A 10,929-nucleotide genomic window follows, 5' to 3' on the forward strand; every position below is an offset into this window, starting at 1 on the left:
GTGCTGTAGGTCATTCAACTGACATTGCTTTAAAATGATGCTCCAATATGGAATTAAAAGTATGCAGCTTGGGACATGAGAAACAGATGAGGACCCACTCTTTATGTGGGTTAGAAAGGGTTAAGTTGAATTGGTTGATAACAAATGTTGTATTGCCTTGGATCCTATAGAGGCTGAATGTTCTGTATTGTAGACGTTAACATGTCTACGTCCATCTGCCAGGAAACGTACCTATCTGGAGTATTCATTACATATTTTCTGTGCCACATCAGAGAAAGAACAGGTGTATTTCATGTCATAATACTAAAAGTGGGAGACGGCTTTTGTTTGCATTTAATGTCAGCTAGCTTTCAAAATTATCATGTTTCCCCTTTGAAATCAGTCAAAAGGAAGACTCAATAGGGAAGCGGTGCGTTATTCAGGTGTAGACAATAAGGCAACACCCATTCAACTTCTTTTGTTGATGCATTTGCAAATAAACAGCCTCAAGGGAGACTTGCCAGTATTAATTAATTACTTAGAAAATAGAGTTGTGCGTGTGTGTTTTTTTTAAATAGACTGACATAACATACCAAAGATGCTTTTATAAGGGGAAACAGGAAAAAGCCAGCTCACAGCATATTGTAGCACAGCATGGTTCATTTATCTGACTCTGATTAAAATAACTGCTCTCCAGATGGTCTGATGAAACCTACAGCAGCTCTCGTGTGGGGGTGAGATGCTGACCAATGTTCTCTGTGGAGTGGAAACATGGGTGCCTAGTAACGAGATCCTCTCCAGAAATAAAAGGCTGAAGTTAAGTGATTCATCATCAAGTGAGAGCTGGCCCTGAAAGCAGGCCTGAAAGAAGCATTCAGGAGCCACTGAGTCACAGTGTGCGGAGAGGTAATCTTAGATCAGATGACAGGGGTTTGAGTTGTTGCACACCCTCACTCTGCACTAAGGTGACACTGAACAAGTGCTCTCAAGGTCTCCGATTCATCTGCATGCACGCCCCCATCTCTCCTCTGATGCTTCGTCCCACAGAGGTGATCCAGCTCCCTTCATCACTGTCGGGCTCACCTTTTGCTCTTGCTCTCTCTGTCCTGTCATTAGATTTATTCAGCTTACATTTAACTGACATTTTTCTGGCATCACTGTACTCTTAGACATACAATGTGTTACAAATCGCTCTCCACTGTTATGCAGTCTTCATACAACAATAACAAATAACTGAACAAATAATTCTGTCAGTTTTCAGACACATCCAGCTTAAATAAATCATTAGGTCATAAAGAGTTGGGACAATCCAAACTACAGAAGACCTAGACTATGAATAAACAATAACACCACAAAAACATCAACTGTTGGGGAGCACTGGAACAACACAAAGAGGATGGGGTCAAATGTTTCTGACACAAAATCAATAGACAGCCACAGATAGAATGAACATCATGATCAGACACTGCAGGCTAATTTTTTGACTTCTTATCCCTTGTTATCATGTGGTCAATATTAAAAACAAAAAAAACCCTTTTTTGTACCCTTACCTACGGCTTTAAGACTAAAACGGCACACTTATTCCATTAAATTTCAACATAAAGCTGTTTTTTTTCTTCTAAATTTAAGTTTTAAATTTCCATGTGAAATTGTGGCCCGCCCTTTGTTTACCAGCATCTCTTTCTGAATCAAATCTTAGGATTGAATGGCAGCTACCCCTATTTACAATAGAAACTAAGACAAAGACATTCTGTTGGCTGATGCCAAATAGAAAGTACATTGGCAGTGTCACTTTTGCATGGCTTTAATACTTCAACAAGACACGGGAGCTGCTTATATACTTATATAAGAAACTTTATAACTTCCTTTATACCTTAATGAATAACACAGACACAAACAAAAACATTAAAGTCACATTTAATTAAAATTACCTTCCCCCAGTTCAGTTAGGTCAAAGGGGTTTTCCAACAGAAGCTTACTTGGTCCGGTATAACCAGTTTTGACGAAACTATATTTTAGCTTGTCAAATATAAATCTAACACAAGGGGATCACACACCAGTGTACTATGTGATGTCCGCAGAGGACATTGTGATCTGTTTGTATGCTAGTCTGAATGTAGCAGGAATGAAAGGGAATGTTCACAAGATGGTGTGACTAACAAAAAGACAGAATCAGAATCAGAATCAGAATACTTTATTGATCCCTGGGGGGAATTATTTTTTGTTACAGTGCTCCATTTTAAACCAACATTAAGACAAGACAGACAATACGCTAACTAAGAATAGTACAATATATACATATATATACATACATACATACATAAGTCACTTATAAATAAATAGTTGGAAAAGAAACATGTGTAGTTGTAGCAGCAAACAGTGTGTTAAGTGGATGCGTTGTACAGGGAGATGGCCACAGGCAGGAATGATTTCCTGTGTCGTTCAGTGGTGCTTTTCGGTAATCTCAGTCTCTCACTGAACGTGCTCCTGTGACTGACCAACATGTCATGGAGTGGGTGGGAGGTGTTATCCAACATTGTCTTTATCTTGGACAGCATCCGCCTCTCCGACACCACCTTGAGGGAGTCCAGCTCCATCCCCACAACATTGCTGGCCTTACGGATCAGTTTATTAAGTCTGTTGGCATCTGCGACCCTCAGCCTGCTCCCCCAGCATGCAACAGCATAGAGGATCGCACTGGCCACAACAGACTCATAGAAAATCCTCAGTATTTTCTGGCAGATGTTGAAGGACCTCAGTCGCCTCAAAAAATAGAGACGACTCTGGCCCTTCCTGTAAAGTGCTGTGGTGTTTTTAGCCCAGTCCAGTTTATTGTCAATGTGTACTCCAAGGTATTTATAGTCCTCCACAATGTCAACACTGACCCCCTGGATTGAAACAGGGGTCAAGTGTTTCCTGGTCTTCCTGAAGTCCACGATCAGTTCCTTGGTCTTTGCCACGTTGAGCTGCAGATGATTCTGCTCACACCACGTGACAAAGGAGTCGACCACAGCCCGGTACTCTGTCTCATCATCCCTGCTGATGCATCCAACCACCGCAGAGTCATCAGAAAACTTCTGAAGATGGCAGGTCTCTGTGCAGTGGCTGAAGTCTGTGGTGTAGAGGGTGAAGAGGAAGGGGGAGAGGACAGTCCCCTGTGGTGCCCCTGTGACAGGAGGCAAAGCTGGAGGTGGTAGAGGTCAAGATGTTAAGATTTTCATTGTAATTGACCTGGATGGACAAGAATAAAAATAAAAATATCAAAGGGACAGTCATTTTTGGAGAAGTCAGAGAGGCACAGTTTAGAGGGTTTGGACATGCGAAGAGGATATACTGGGCAAGAGATGCCGAATATGGAGCTGTCTGACACGAGGAAAGGGGGAGGAGAGGAAACTAGGATTAGATTCATGGTTGCACTGAAGGAGGAGATGCAGAGGCTTGGTGTGGCCGCTGTGTCTGCCTCTAAAGGAACTAGCCAAAAAGAAGAAGATGACAGATAAATAAGACAAAGTGTGCGTGACCTGACCGACTGGCAAATATGTCGTTTCCTGCTTTTGAATTCATTACACTTACTCGAAACAAGTCACTAATGTTGGTGTGTGGTGTGTAGGCCATAGGGTAGTTAACCTGAATCGTCAATGTCACAGCTCACTGATTTGGGTGGGTTAGTGCTACATAAAAATATACTTTTTTCCTGACTGGTTGCAAAACACACAAAACTTTTTGAAAGAGTGGCTTGCAGCCCTTTTCAAAAAGTCTTTGGTGAAAAAAATCACGTTTTCCCTTTTTTCATTCATATGCAATTTATATATTTTCTATCTATTCGTTGTATATATTTTTCTATTTTCATATGTTTTTTCCAAATAACATTCCAGCTATAAAGAACTCTGTCTGAGGTAGTGAGGAAACATTTCAGTCTGGTTCATTTATGGGAACAATAAGATCCAGTTTCAGGACACTGAAGTTTAAAACACAGCGGGTGTTGCCTGGACAAAAAAATAGACATAAAAAAATTCAGACCACACGAGCAGTAACTACTCAGTGTTTGTAAATCATGAAACTGATGAGACTGTTTTTTAATCTGCCACCTGCAACTAGTTCAACACAGTCTGTGGTGAAAAGGTTATGTAAGTACTTCCTTTATGTAAACGGATGTGAATGACACATTAGCATAGGTGATGCATGGGTGTGCTGACCCTGCCATTCCTAACCTTCTATCTCTACCTGTCTCCTCTTCCTCCTCCCCAGGTCCAGCGCGACTGAGGGGGGCCTTCTCAGTTTCCCTCCTGCCCAGAAAAAATCAATATTGGGAGGCGGTCTGAAAGACCTTTCACAGGAGTATTACAGCACAGCCCAGCACTCTGATAAGCCTCGTGTTACGTCCTCTCGGGACGGGGCTTGCCAGGCCTGTGCTTCCCACCTGGGGGGAAGGCATTCTGCTCTGGCCACAGGGAAGAGCGCCATAAAGGGCAAGATGTGAATCACAAGTCTATTGGTGTGGGTTATTAGTAACATTAGAGCGTCTGACTTGTGACTAGAGGCCTGTGCTGATTCCCACACACACACTCACAGGGAGAGGACATGCACAGAAAACATGCTTTATTTTGAAAAAATATGCTTTATTTTCACAAATATATGGAGAGCTATGGGCAAAGCATTCACAAAATTACCTTAATGACTACAGGGATTCAGTTGTGTCCTCCCACCCATGCTCTTTCCTGTGCCTCCACATACCTGGACTCACACACAAACACACATACCACCCTCACCAGAATGCTTCATGGGGACAAAAATGTACATGTTGGAAAATAGAAAGAAAATGCCAGGAAGCCAACATGCAATCAGAATAAAAGAAAACCTTCCTAGCTCTTCACATATTTACTTTGCATTTTTTCTCGACTGAAGAACACATATGACAAATCACACTGTCTTACATCAAATAACTTTGAATAATCCTGTCAGGGAGATTTTGGTGAGGCTCGGCGGTCGGTATGCCTGATATTTACTCATATCAGATTTGTCTGTTTGGTGACCTTACACAGAAAGATTGATGATAATCATGTTTGTTCCTAATCAAAAAAAAAGCTATATCTTTTGTGTGACTTTTGAAAAAGCGTTCCCAAAAGTGAACATGTTAAACCTGTAACCGCATCACAAGTTCCTTTTAGTGGCATGTCGTAGCCTGTCAAGCTTGTTTAAATATTTTTAACCTTACCTTGTCAAATGAATTTACTTTAGGTGGCAGATATCCAGAAAGATTTATACCAAGCAAGAACTATTTAGTGCAAAGAAAAAAAATCTAACTTACTAAGTGTAAGTTAGATTTGTTTTCTTTGGTAGAATTTAATGAACTTTTATACTGTTCAAAAGAAGCATAATAATTTGTAGGATTGTACTGTTACTGCATTGTGGCACAAATCTTAAAGTCCTGGGAAAAAAATACTTGAAATATATAACTTTGTCCTCACATCATGGCTATTTCATGGCTAAATGGGAATAATTGCTCTTAAACAAAAAATTTATTTACACTGAATGAATTCTTTGCTAAACCCATGTGGGTTTGTTTTGTTCAGTTTTGAATGATTACCCATCCAATTGTGCTAGACTCTGGATTTAAGTGACAAGTTTTCAAGTCTGAAAAAGACTCATGTGACTTTCATAGCCACTCAATATAAAAATCACACAGACAAATACTGACAGACTGTAACATATTATCCCAGATTTTGTCATTTTTTCATATAAATCCTTTTACTCAGTAATCACTTTGATATCATGTGAGTATTCCAGGAACACATCTACTGTGTATTTGAGCCGAAGCTGAACAGCATGATGTTTTTATTGTGTTTACTCTGCACTGGCTCAGAGTGTTGGCTGTGAAGGGTTTCAAGCTGTTGCTACCACAGTACAGTTGCAAGCACTGTTATTTTTGGATAAGTCCCACAGCTATAGCCCTCTCCAAAGTGCATCCACTTAAACGCTGTTCGTCATAGTCATTTGCGCTCAGTTGTTTTTCAGAACTGTTATTAAACCAGAACTTGTGGAGAAACACTGACTCACATCTATCTTTTCCTGAGACCAAACACAACCGAAGACAAAAAAAAAAAAAAAAAAAAAAAAAATTGAACATGTATCCAAGTCCCATTGAAGGGTGCATAAGGGACTGATCCATCAAGTGTGCTCACACAAAGAGCCAGCACACTGTGGTCCAAGTTCAGCTGGCTTACAGTCACAAAAGAAAAAAAAAAAAGAAAAGTTCTCATTGCTAAATGCACTTCCTTCTTCCATTCGTGCATCTGGGAGTCATCTAAGTGGAAGGATGGGAAAGCGGAAGCTCCTGGCAGTGAGGCAGAAATCAGTGAGGTTATGAAAGCTAGTGTTGAGAAATGGGAAAACTATTTTCACAGGAGTCGTCTGTGGAATAAGTTTATTTTCTTCATGGAAGCATTGGCCTCAGTCTTTACAAGTCGACCCAGAAATTCCAACAGTGACACAATTTTCATATACTGGGCTCTGTGAGCCACCACAATGGACTTCGGAAGGGAAAAAGTGAAAATGAAAGACCCAGCCAAGTCCATTGATGGCAAAATAGTGTATGTTCGCAGAACCCTTCCCATGTTAGAGAAAATCCTTTCACAATATCTAACCAAGTGCCGAACACTCTGCAGGAGGTAGACACTTCTTCTTTCAGCTGCTCCCTTTAAGTGGCTGCCACAGATCATCTGCCTGCGTCTCAGCCTATTCCTAGGAATCTCACACCAACCATCTGCATGTCCACTGTCACTATATCCAGGAATATTCTCTGCTGTCTTCCTATTTTCCTCCTGCCTGGCAGCTCTGTATTCAATATGCCCTCTGTACAGCTCAGTCTGCCTTTTTGTCAGACTCACCATTCCATACCATACATCACAGTAGCCGGTCTCACAACTATCTAGCAAACTTTCCCTTTTACTCTTCCATCTTGCTTATTAGTCATTACCTCTTCACCACTATCTGTTCCATGGTGTGTCTTTTGTCCTGTCTTCCTCCCCTAACCCTAACCAGTCCTGGCAGATGGACACCCTCCCACCTGGCTGAGGGAGGGGTGACTCCTACTGTACACCTACCACTGTCTCGGTGCTCTTGTACATGTCCTGCACAAGCCTCACATACTTCTCTGCCACTCTTTGCTTCGTCATGCAGCATCACAGTTCTTCTCTTGGCACTCTATCGTATGCTTTCTCTCAATCTACAAAGACACAATGCAACTCCTTTTGCCCTTCTCTGTACTTCTTTATCAACACTCTCAAAACAAACATCCTGTAACCAGTCAGACTTGTGCAGGCCAAAGCAGCTTCACTAGTGAGTGTTGCAGAGGAGTCAGTAAATTGGATGATTGTGAAGAGGAAGTATATTCTGTAACAGAAGCCTGTGGTCCAGTTCAATTCAATTTATATAGCACTGATTTACAACAACAGTTGTCACAAGATGCTTTCAATTGTAATGAAAAGAAGCTACATTTTAGAAAGAAACAAATAACATAACCCCCTATGAGCTAGCATTTGATGACTCTGGGAAGGAACATTTTGCTTTTCACAGTAAAAAACCTCCTAGAAGTAATAAATGCATGAACTCAGCAGCACTCTGAGACAGGATGTTTCTCATTTTAGTGATACTGCGCAAATGACTAAAGGTAATCCCACACATTTGTTTAATGTACTAACTGAATGACATACCCTGATCAAAAAGGACTTAAATATTCCTCACAGTGTTACTGTGAGGCCAGAGTAATGTAATATAGAGTAACTATCTAGTTAGACATGTTTCTACAACTTTAGGAACCTATTTTTTTACTTAGAACTAGAAAATTAGAGTTTATTTAGGCCTTAACATCTTTTCAAAATGCCTGCAGATTTCTGTCAATTGGATGAATAAAACTGGGCATCATCTGCAGAGTAATAAAAATGTATGCATTGCCTAAGGTCACATAGTGCCACTTTTAAAATTCACATAGCCCACCAGCAAAGATTGCTTAATCTCATTTAAAAGTGAAGGATTCTTAGAATGGGGTTTAAAAGGCACATTAATGGTTTGGAGGAAGAAAATACTGAAGATCAGAGATGCTGCAGTGCTCTATAGCACATCTGTGGGAGGGCTGAGAAGAAAAGCTTGGACAATGTTTGGGATTAACTGGGGTAGCTATTCTTTTCTCTAATAGTTAGAAATTTACTTGTGAAAAATTCACAAAGTCATTATTAGTTATGGTTAAAGAAATACGTCTCAACTGAGCTCTGACTCTTTGTAAGCCTGGTTACAGTACTGAAAAGAAATCTGGGGTTGTTCCTGTTTTCCTTTGTGTGTGCTGAATGCAGTAGAAAGATGCCATAGATTTCCAAAGAGCTTTTTGTACAGAGTAACAAACTCTCTTTCCAGACCAAATGCAGATCTGCTTAATGGCTGCACCGCCATTTTATTTTCATTACATGCTATCTGCTTTGAAGTAAATGTCATAGCGTTATGCCTCTAATTTGCTGCCTCCTGTTTCAGAGGACCTACAGTAATCAGTGATCTGTAATCAACTACCGTACAATTAAATGTAATAAAAAAGTCTGACAAAAGAGGAAATACTGTTAAATGTTCAGTTTCTATGCTCTATGTCAGGACAAGACTCAGAGTATTAAACTGTGGTTACTTTTTTTTAGAGAAGCTAACTTAGTCTAATAAAAAATGAAATGAATTTTTGAGGCTGTCAAGATCTCAAAGACTTCCGAGATCTACATGGACATTTAATTTGCTTAGAGCAATTCTTTTACCAGAACTGAGCAATGAATCAAGTAAAAAGTCTTGCTTTTAATTTCTACATACTTGAGCTCCTCTCCTTATATCTTTTCAACACATTTAGCAGGTAGACATTCTTATATCTACTATAAAGTGAAAACTTCATAAGACAAAGTATGTTTATATGTCTGCTCTGACAGATTCAACTAAGAGCCACCAGAATGGGGTATGATGACAAAGATGTGTAAAATGGGCTTGAAATCACTTGCAATACACCACAGAAATATGCCACCTCTAAAACACATGTTTTTGGGGTGCAACATAAAAGGCTGATATGCACAAACACTTTTACTAGCACCTTACAATACTCACCAAAAGACTCAAAAACAACAAAAACGTCCACAAACCCACTACAAAGACCTGGGAACAATATGCTTATTTGCACACTCAGTCACATAGTTATTGAACACACATCAAAATTATACTGTATTTATACTATATTTGCACATTTTGCATCTTGCACATGTCTTCGTTCTGTCTTGTCCACAAAATCCTGATCACAACTTTAACCTGGTATTCAATACCTACAACACAATCCACTTCATATTGTCTCTGTCCTGTCTTTCTTTATTGTACAGCTGGTATTGTATAGTTATTATTATAGTATTGTATAGTTAGTAATTAGTGCCTTTTTATCCCTTAATTTTACCCAAAGTTATTTATTTGTAACTCCTAGTTTTATATCTCTTGGAGATATATCTTTTATATTCTTATAAATGCACCATGGGGGTCTGGGGTGAAACAGCATTTTGGTACTCTGTATACTGTGTATACTGTTGTACTGACAATAAAGTTCTTGAATCTTGAATCTGATGCATTCACTGGCATGATGTTTATTGTTGATGTGAAAGAGGACAGAGGGAGCAAAGTGCATAGTCAGATAATGTCTGGTCAGACATGCAGGAAGTTGACTAAACAGCACCTCAAAGTAAAAGAAAAAAAGAAACATACATTCTGGTAAGTCAACCCAGTAGTACCAAGTATTAAAATATTGCACAAGCATATTCTGGACACCGACATTCATTTAATCACAAATGTCATCAAAAATTCTTGTCCCCCCGAAAAATGTACCATGTCGACCGATCAAAAATGATATGGCAACATGGTATTTAGTTGTTTAGGAATGGGGAAGTTTTAGGAGTGAGTGCGATGTTTTGAGATGTGAGAGATTTGCGACGTTTAGCACAAATCTTGTGTAGTTAGTGTGTAGTGTAGTCGTGTGTGTCAGAACAATGAGGCAACTGCTGAATGTTACAGGTGTTACAGGAGTGATACATCTCCTGTTGTCAGGCCTGCAGGTATCAGGCTGTTGTTCTCCTTTATCTCAAAAGTGGATAGAAATGTATTTTTTGAGTGGCACAAATAATTTGTGTGGCATCAAATTTGATGCAGAACAGCTGATTGATTTGAAATGTTTATTTAAAAAACTGCCTTGACTGCATTTTTAGGTAAACAGCTGCAAAAAACTTTGTTGTTTGCATAACTTAGTTACTTTTTTGAAGAAGTGACTATATAATTAATTACCCAACATTGGTCATTATATACTGTATTTTGCAGACAGAGAGTTACAGGACTCTCTCCCAGACCACAGACTCATAATACCAGTCAGAGCCTTATAAAAAAAAGAAGAAAAAGAAAAAAGAAAGTTGTGTTTCCAAAATTGGAGTTCAAGTTATTTTTACTTCCAATAGTGTTAACGTACTACACAGGTCATGAACAAGATTTTTTAAATTTTCACTGTAAGTGGGCTAAAGCGGTTAATTAAAAGTAGTCTGACATAAATGTAAATGCTGTAATTTGATTATTTTAATAAACCATGTAACTTGGATGGATTCGATGCCGGCGTGACCACAGTACACACGTCTGCTGTCGCTCACAGAGGTCCAAGGGATCGCTCAGAGAGTTTGTGTGTTTGCTCAGACACATGAAAAATTAGAGGGAACATTGCTTGTCTGTACTTGAAAGTAGTTCAAATCCTAATCAGAATCAGCAATCAGACATGGGAAAAACTTGAAGTTTGCAAACAAAATGCAGTCACAGAAATCGAAGTATTATGTGAACAAGTCATTTGCTATAGTGGTAGACCTTAAACTCACATGGTACGATGGAGAAAACCTGCATAACACCAGGAAAATG

The sequence above is a fragment of the Copadichromis virginalis genome, linkage group LG7 (genome assembly GCF_057382275.1).
Source record: "Copadichromis virginalis isolate Kocher_CV1m ecotype Utaka linkage group LG7, C_Virginalis_male_GT1.1, whole genome shotgun sequence".
NCBI lineage: Eukaryota > Metazoa > Chordata > Actinopteri > Cichliformes > Cichlidae > Copadichromis > Copadichromis virginalis.